Source organism: Nanorana parkeri, unplaced genomic scaffold (assembly GCF_000935625.1).
Source record: "Nanorana parkeri isolate BGI_ZX_2015 unplaced genomic scaffold, ASM93562v1 scaffold848, whole genome shotgun sequence".
In the NCBI taxonomy this organism is placed as follows: Eukaryota; Metazoa; Chordata; class Amphibia; order Anura; family Dicroglossidae; genus Nanorana; species Nanorana parkeri.
Genome location: NW_017307116.1, coordinates 565245 through 575172, shown reverse-complemented (window position 1 = coordinate 575172; position 9928 = coordinate 565245). Strand labels below are relative to the sequence as shown.

Below are 9928 nucleotides of genomic sequence, written 5' to 3'. Positions count from 1 at the left end.
ATGTATATATATCTATATATATATATACATATATCTCTATATCTATAAAAATTGGAAAAATATTCAGAATCTAGAGGCAGTGTAACCATTTATGTAATTCTGGTACATGGGCTACCCTGAGGCCCGGTTCCCACCTGGGCGTTTTTCCGCGCGTTCGTACTCGCGGAAAAATGCTCAAACAGGGAAATGCCATTATTTTCAATGTGCATGGTTCCTATGTAGGCGTTTTTCCGCGAGTACGAACGCGCGGGAAACCGCCCTACGCCCAAATAAGTACATGTACTTCTTTGGGGCGTTTTGGTCGGGCGTTTCCATTGGGATACAGCCAAGTAGCCCTCGGAAACGCGCGTTTGTCACACGGTTTTTACGCGAATCGCTGTAAAAACGTGGAACGCGCGACAAACGCGCAGATATAATACGCCTAGGTGTGAACCCAGCCTGAGCGTTGTTAGAATCAACACAAAGGGTTAGGGCTCTGGATAATGGGGATTATTAGCTGCCTGCATCCTGAAATTTGTCCAACTCTTTGTAATAAAGCCTTATGATGAGTAAAATTCTATGACCATAGGGTGACAATAGAAAATTCCTGGAACTCGTCTGGTTTTGTTAGAAGGGCAGGTTTTATAGCATTTTGTCTTGCTCTAAAAATTCTTAGTAAGTTTTCAGCTGAAAAAAGCTGTGCCAGAGGAAAGGTCTTTCCAGCAACACTGGTTTTCATCTGCTGCCAGACTGGATGTTAAGACAATGGGGATGAAAGCTGCACAGGCCAGGAAATGATTAATGATTTCTGGCCAGACTAGACTCTCCTACCTATCCATTGTAGAAAGGGTGAAACTTAGGGAAGAGAGAGGAAGCAGTAACTATTGATTGTGTATCCTACTCGAGTTCATGAGCGGGTGAGGTAGTGAAACCTTGGCTCCTTGAACATTCAGCTGCCTGTCTGCTGTTATAGGCTAAATATAACTTCTGCCACATGACGCAAAAATAATTCTTCAAAAGGGTAAGACTGTCTATTAGTAGCCTGGCTCTAATGAGATTTACAGGGCAATTTAACATAAAATATGCAGAGACTATTAGCATCCAACTGGGCCCTTGTCTTGAGCTGGATATAGTATTAGGTGTCATTGTTTCAAAAACTCATTTTGGCTGTGAGGTGCCTTTTAATGTTCGCTCTTTAAACTTTCTGCAAGGTAGTTAACAACACAGAGAGACTTATGATGGATCAGAAGAACTTTTAAAACTAGTTAAGATTACAAAGATGAGCATGTCAAACTGCTCATTTTTCAAGTCATTTTTACTCACTTGGGAAGAAAAATTGTGAGCTCTTCGATTAATATTAAACACAGGACTGCCTTTTCTAATCCAGCTGATACTGGAGATGGCTTATTGTATTATTTTCTCCATTTTCTTCTTAGAAATGAGACGGTAGAAATCATTATCGTGTATTAAATGGTTATTAGAAATGTGTATGTGTTTCTCTTAGGATAAATGTAAGCAATGTAACTGGCGAAGATGACATTCTCATTATGAAGTAAAAACATTATTTCCTTGCATGTATTCTTCAGGCTCCAATGTAAGGTTCTTTGTATTCAATATTATAAGCAACTCACATTCTACAGTAGACTGTTCTACTCCCGCAGTAAACACAAGCCATGTGCTCATCTCCAGTCCTCTCAGAAATACTTGTATAGTTGGGTGAAGGATGGATTGATGCAGCTCCCGTTTCCTTCACTGTGTATTGGAACATGATTTTTTTGGGAGCCAAGATGAGAACCATTAGAAGTAATGTAGTATGTTGCACTCTTCACTGTGGTGTGTTGCACATATTAATATTTTTCTAAAGGTGTTCATATTAAAAAAAAAATCAACGCAGGCCCATTAAAAAGCCAGAGCAAATGCTTCAATCTTTTTAATAACTGAATTGTGTGCTACTTGCTACACTTCTTTTTATTGTAACCTGTGGGCTCTTTGGACTTTGCTGCTTGATTACACTACAGACACTTCCAAGAGCCAAGATGTATTGTAACTTTATTTCGAAAACACCATCAGATACTCAAATCAAGCTCCATTGTGCAACTAATGACCAGTGCAGCCATATCCCTTCTCTCCTTCTCACCTACATGTCAGTTACTAAGTGAAGTTTTAAGAGCCAAAAGGGAGATGAGGAACATGGGAAGCAATGAATCACAGTGCAGCCAGTCTGGTCATTAGTTGCACTGTGGAAAGTACAGGTTTTTGGGTTACCAAGGACACTCAAAAAATAAAGTAGATATATGTGCAAGCTGCTAGAGTTGCCTGTTGTATAATCAAACTGTAAAGTTACAATCTGTAAAGAGCTTTGTAAAAATTAAAATCTATTGAGATACACTATAATGGTAATTCATTCTAGTTTTGTAATTTCTCTTTGCTGGTTAACAATTTTACAACATTGTTCCAATTTATTTTGCTGCTGGCTAGAAGTCTGAGATACCAAAATGTGCCACCAACCCCTGCCCCCCAATACACTCAGTCAAGTTGTCTACTTACCCAAATACTATATATTACCTATGTACTTTATTAGCTTATTCACTTTAATTGGTCCGAAAACTAATGTCTCATTCACACTGTGCGTTCTGACATGCCTGCAGCAGGAATGGATGTTGTCCCCGTTTAGATGCGACCGCTGTACCCGTTCAAATAAGTGACTAGTGATAGTGGCCGCATCTGTAATTTGCAATCTGCATGTAATCATATATTGTACTTTAACATGTGGTTTGCGGTAGATGATTGTTGCTGGACACAGGATAAATGCATCCAGGGACAATGATGATTCACACAGTGTGAATGAGGGCTAAAAGAATGGCAGTAAAGAAGCTGAAGTAAATTTGGAACATTGTCTATAGTTATCATCTGTTTCTATAAATAAATTGCAGTGATGAATGTTTAAACATGTATTATACACATTTTAACAGCATACAGATTGAAGCATGTGGTGGCTTTTACTTTGCTGTAAGTAATGTAACTGAAAATATATTGTGATTAAAATACAAATCCTTTTTCAAAAAAGTTGAAACGCCTACCATACTTAAAGATATAAAAGAGCACACCAGATCAGAAATAAGTAAATGGATGCCCTCCCTTTGCGATCTACAGAGACAAGTGGCAGCATACAAATTGTCGTACAATAAATTGAGGACAAATGCAAATTTCACATCTTAGAAGATAATAGGTACAAACAATAAAAATATCGCTTAAAGCAAAAGACTGTGGTAAGAACCCATACCTACACTATCTGTTTAGTGAGACAGTAGTGGAAGCATCTCTAGATCAGTTATACAGTACATCCACCTTTTGGGGCAATGATATGGGAAGGAGACTTGGCCTGGAACATACCGATCAAACTTTGCAGTAGTCCTTTCTATCAGGTCTCTTTGTATTTCGCAAACCATTTACATTCTGACCCTCAGTTTCCCTCTTCTCTAATATACACAAATATGTCTCCTGGAAGAAATTTCCAGGTGGTGTGCAGTTGTATTTTGTCCCCTGAAGCCACTCAGCACTCGCTCCTGGTAGAAAGTTAACTGCACAGCTCTGGCTTCTGACTGTCAATGATCTGACAGCTGACTTGTGTTTCTGAAGCAGCTCCGCACATGCTCATACCAAAACTGCACAACACATGGATAAGGATGACGGTCCTTCAATGTGAACCTTTGTGAAGGCAAAGCAAAATACACAGTTGAAACAGAAATCTCCCTTACTTGCAAAAATATTTGCCATTTTGTTCAGCCAATTTTAAAATCCACAAAGCCCTGCTAGACAATATACAAGGTTTTAACCATTTATATGATTAATGATTTTATAGTAGAAACTTTCAACTTTGCAAACTATTCCATACCTGACAAATCTCTTCTGAATATCATCATAATATCAGATTATATCAATTGTTTTCCAGTACTGACTGTGTAAAGTGTTAGGGACTGGTTCATGATATAGGCTAGTTTTTGTATTGTAGGAATACATATAAGTCGAAGCTCATAGGAGCTTTTCTAAAACCCTGGCCTGCTCCTTGGCATATGGTTAAGAGGTTAGTCTAAGCTTGTGTGAGGAAATGTATTTAGTTATTGCTGAGGACATTAGATTGGCTTTAGCATGCTAATAAATTTTTTTGTGAACAAGAACCGGCAAATAATATGGAATTAAACGTTTATAGTGCTTATCGCAGAGTGTGGCTCGGTGTTGAAAAGCCCTGCTTGCCACTCCTTCCACTCTTATCTTTAACTTTGTATACAGATTAATAGCTTTAACATATGCAGGTCTGCTTCGTGTTGTGATTCAGACATAATAGCAGAGAAAACAGTTGTAAGGAAACTATTAGTTTGAACCTTCAACCTTTTTTTGTGGTGGGATTAAGAGCAGAATCCATTACGAGCAATTGAGTGATTTCCAGGCCAATCATTTAAATCCATATCACTGTCTATAGACAGGACAGCATGTTCTAATTAGTGGACATGTTAAATGAATTCTTACACTGTCTTTGTGTTCTTGCTTGTCTGCTTTGCGCAGCGACATGGGTGACTTATCGGCCTTCCACTTATCAGTGTAAATCAGATCATTGTGTGACATCATGATAGAACATTGGGCATTATTTACTACTTTGGTCTTTGTACCTCTTTCAAATAACAAAATCTGAAGTTATTTGCAAATGTTGCTTTCAACCAACCAAACATATTTTGTTTACTTCCCATGTATTCTATAATTTGTGCATTTATATAGGTAACATACTGTAGATTTGTTTATACAATATTCTGTTTTTACTCTCTCTTAAAAAGGCATTAAGTTACAAAACATTGTTTTCATGTGGATCAGCTCATAACTGGAGAGGTAGACTTTGGAGACATTTTGGTCATGTTGTTGTAACCTTAGTTAGGTCACTATGTTGGGACCTACCTGCCTGTGTGTATGCAGTTCTAGTTTGAGATTAAATTTAGCAGAATTATATCCTAAGTAAGAAAAAAAACCTGATAACTGTAATTAAAGAAGAACTCTGGGCAAAACTGTTCTTAAACCTTGCAGTGGGTCTACCCCCACACTGCATGGAGTAAGTGTTTGTTTTTGTGATAAAATAGAAAAGTTATACTTACCCGATCTTCGCAGCCAGCTTGTTCTTAGACCGGCCCCTGGAGCCTCTCTTCCCCTCCACTTCAGCGGTCAAAGGTCCCTGAGTGATCACGTCCTAGTTATAGTGTATAGCAGGGCTCAAAATTTCAGGCCCTGAACTACTAGCCAGGCCTTAAGAGATACTCGCCACAAGTTGCCCCACCTAACCCCTACCCTGCCCCGGCCATAACTTTGACAGCTCAGCAGTGTGACGCAAAGTACAGAGATCAGTAACAACACAGAGTGCAGAGGTCAGTATTGTGACGCACAGTGCAGAGGTCACTAATGTAACGCACAGTGCAGAGGTCAGCAGTACAGGGGTCAATAATGTAATGCACAGTACAGGTCACTAATGTAACGGGGGGGGGGGATAAAGAGATGTATCCTGCATGTGCAGCCTCCTTTCCCTCCCTAGGACCTAGCTGCAAAAACTTCGAGCCGGCCAATAGCAGGTGCAGTCTTCCTCCCAGCCTATGGCAGATGAGGTGGGCGGAGAGAGCAGCAGGTGGCCGGAGTGAAGGGAAGACAGCCGGACCTATTCTTCTCCTCTTTGGCCGCTCTGTAGCTGCAGCGGCAGTGGAGGAGATTTCCACTCACGCCGGCCGGCTGGCTCTGTGTGGTTTGGGTGAGTATATATATTTTTTTATTTTAGGACCTAGCCAAAAACGAGTACGTAACCCCTGCAGTTTGGGGGTAACCCCACTGCAAGGGCTAAGAACAGTTTTGCCCGGAGTTCTGCTTTAAAGATAATGGGCTTGATTTGCTAATCAGTGATGCTGATGCAGGAGTAGTGACACTGTTAAGCAGTTGTTAATGTTCACCAAGCTTAGTAAATATAGTTAAGCTGTGTTTACTTTAATCTCCCAATCCCAAATGTGATAACAAAAATATTGTTTCGTTTTTTTGCATTTACTTTGCAGAGTAGACAACCTCTACATTAGTTATTTCACCCCAGTATCTCCCCCAAAAGGGTTGTTCTGTTTTTGTTGGAATGGGCCAGGCTTTAAACCTATCTTGGCTTCAGGTTTTTAGACCCAATCAATCACATCTCTCCAAAATTTAAATAAAATGGAGACTGACATTTTCTGTACCTACAGTCAAAAATGTGTTTGTTGATATAAAATGTGATTAAAGTCGATTTTGTGGTTGCAGAGCTCCTAGTTTATCCCAGCAGCTGAATTTAGTAATGTCGCCTGTGGATCTAAGGTTAGGGCTACATGAGCCATTTATTCTTTTGCTAAAGTATAGAGAGATGTAAGTACTGTTCAACAATTCTTCAGCGGTACATTGATTTCATTGCTCTGCAAATGAGGCCACTATCATCAAATGGTTAACATTCTCAGTAGCAAGAGACTGGAATTGCTTATGTTGCATTAGCCTTATGTGATTTTAGAGACCTAGAAGGGCGTCTTTTCCAAGTCGGTACCTTAGTTTTAAAAATGACAATTCTTCAATTGTCGCATTTAGTAGTTTGCAGTACACTGTGAACCCTAGTTGATCTAGAGGGGCACATGTTGCACTGCTCTGTTCCAGAACAAACATCCGTTCTTTACTTAGTTTAATTCTATTTCTCTGAAGTATAAGCCTAGGTACAGACAAGCACAGGATGCAGACACTCATCCAGTGCCTGTGTGAAACAGATGATGCTTCTCTTGGCAGCACTCAGGGGAACTATGCAAATCAACAAGAAGTGGAGCATCATTGCCCACAGATGCTGCAGTCCATGTGTATGTCAAGAGAAACCTAGAATGAGAGAAATATATTGGGCTGCTGTTCCTTAGGGTCAGAAAATACTGGTTGCTTGGCTGTCATGCTCATCTGATGGTTTCAATATTGTTACTGACCTGCAAGAAGTATGCAGTTTATGGTTTCTGACTTCAGTTAGTATTTGCTTGTTGTTCCAGGTCAACAATAGTAGTGTCCACATTTTTCTAAGTACAGGTTTCCATTAATGTGTATGCTTATTGGCATGTGCTTAGTTTTTGTTGTTGTTTTTTTTAGCCAAATTGACATCTCTTGCCAGGCATGAAGGACATTTGCCCAGCCTCTCTTTGTGATACCTGTGTATACAGGTTCTTATTGTTGTTGGAATGAAGCTGACTTTTTCACCATTCAGGTTTGTGTGCTTTAGGATCCCTGTGCCACTTTGGAAGTAACAAGCAAACGTTCCTTGGAGGAGTGTTGGATGGTGGAGGAGTGTTGGTGTGTACAGGCACTATTTATACAAGCATTCATCCTGGAGAACTCCATACAGGAGGGACCTTGACGCCTAATTAGAGGGTTTTCAATAGAAAAAAGGTGAATTGTGCAAAGATTGGTGTGGCGTAGTGGGTTGTTTTGCCAGGTCCTGTTGTATACTTCTCCCTGTGATCCCACTAGGCTCCAGTAACGAGGAGAGTTTATCTCCTTTACATTGGATGATCCCTGTTTAGCTTATGCACTGCACAACAAATTTGCCTCCAGTCCCTTGAAGAAGCATCTTGTGAAATGCATCGGAGTACTGCATGTCACTGGAAGTGATTGCTTGCACAATATATGACTTGTTACTGAGACATTATTTGTGATTGCTAGATTGTGAACAGTATGTCAAATTCCAAACTGATGTGACTGTAGGAGGCTTGATGTTGAAGGGAGGCAATGAGACATGGAATGTGTTTTAATAACTGTTTTAATTTTCTGTAGAAATAAATTATGTTTTTTATTACAAACTTTGTAAAAGGGCGACTTTTGAAACCCCATTATACATTATGCTTTCCTCATAAGCAAAATGTTTTTAAGCGATTTCAAATAGTACTTACATAAATTACAATGGATGCTTCTTCTTGAGGTGTACACATTTTAACTTCCTGAAGAATCAGCTGGTCTGCTGACCACTGACACTGTTATCCTGTTTTAGAGTGACTCCTTTCCCTTGCCTGGTCATATGGAGCCACCTTTGCTTGTGCTAGTAAGCTGTATGTGTCTCCACAAACTCACAGGAACAGCAGGGCAAGCTGCTCCCTGCTCTCCCCTTCTCCCTTTTTCAAGCTAGTACATGGAGACTGCTCTGTCCCTTGTGATCCTGTACTGGACATGACGTTCAGGGAAGCAGAGCTGGGAGATTTGGAGCCAACTGTTTGGAAACATGATGACTTGGACAGAATTGTAAAGACATTTTTTGCTGGGCAATGTATATTTATGTGATCTGGATTCATTACTGAAAAAATGTGTTTAATATTACTTTAAAACACTCAGTCAGGTTTTTATTGTTCTGTGTCCCTATTTCTCTTTACTTGCTGTCAGGACATGGGATTGGGATGGTGTGCCTATTACTACTGTATGTAAATGGCAGCCATCATGACAGCCTATGCTATTATCTGCCTGGTACTGCTGCTACTTGTTTTGCATTTACCTGTATTCCACTGAAATATGTGGATGGGGTAGCAGGCATATTTCATTTTCTTTTTTGTGTTATTGCTTTATCTGTATTCTCTGTGTAAACCAAATGTGCAATAATAAACTATTTCTAAGGCACTTGCTTGTATTGTGGGAATGCTTGTGTTTAGTTTAGCTGGTTAGCAGAAGGGAGTGGATGTATATCTGAGGGAGGAAGCCATGTTTGCAATAAAAACGGGTGCCAGTGAAGGAAGAGTAGTTTGTGCAATAAATGGAGAAATCAGATCAGATCAGACCTTCCTGTCTTACAAATGCTTCCCAGCCGAATAGCCCTGCCATGCTAGAAGCACATGGAAACATTTCTAAATATAGTACTCACATGTTGAATAATACCTCCCAACTGGGACTGCGGTGAAGTTTCCAGATCCTGTCCCAACATGAATGAATAATAGCTAGAAGATTGGCTTTGTGGAAACAGGTACCTGGGAGTACTTTAGATATATTGCAGTCTTGATAGGAAACGTCTCCTTATATATTCACAAGGATACACCTGTGATCTAATAGTGGAGAACTACAGTACATACAATACATACAACAGTTCAAAACCTTGTATGAAAAAGACAGTAACATACAGTTTTTTGATTTTGATATGTCAAGTAACAGATCGCAGCAAATTCCTGAACCATAGCCCCCTATACTAGTCACAGTAAACCTACATTTAAGCATACATAAAACAAACACGGAGTACATACATTTATTCGGAATTTCAATGTTTTAATAAAATGTAATAAATGTATGCATTTTAAAATGATGTCTTCACTTGTTTAACTGTGGTGTGGGCACCTCAAAAGCCCCAATTTGATGATATATTTTTCTGTGACTAGTACATACAGTTGCAAGGAAGTTATCGTTTGTTATATGTTTCTTTTTATACATGAGAAAAATCTTAATATTATAATATAATACCATTATAATAAAAACATTCTGTAAGCTATTGATGAAGTGCAGTAAACACCAAATGTGCTACAGTCAAAATGTTCACACAGGTTTAGAGTGTTAGATTTGCAGCAATATGTAAACTAAAATACGAGAAAGTACAACAAAATGTGCTAGAATTAAACTCAGTGTTTTTGTATTGCTCTATTATTAATCCATCCTAAAGGGACACCATCACACAAATACTGTGTGTACGTATGTATGGGTTTTTTTTTTTTTTTTTGTATTTCAGACCTTTATTTAAATGTTTCCTACATTTACACCTAGTCCAAGCTGTTCAGTAAATGCTATAGTGACAAAGGTTGGTACAAACCATGACCTCCATGGGGGAGCTTACAATGGTTTAATTTATTCCCATAGTTTGTCTCTTTATATTAATATACAAAATCTGCATTTTTATTTGGAATAAATAGTAAATAGC

General features: G+C 39.1%; 1 protein-coding gene across 1 annotated transcript in view; it reads left to right on the top strand.

Moving 5' to 3' along the window:
• MSI2 (musashi RNA binding protein 2) overlaps window positions 1-9928 on the top strand; it is a 608564-nt gene that overhangs the window by 118837 nt on the left and 479799 nt on the right. The window lies entirely within an intron of this gene.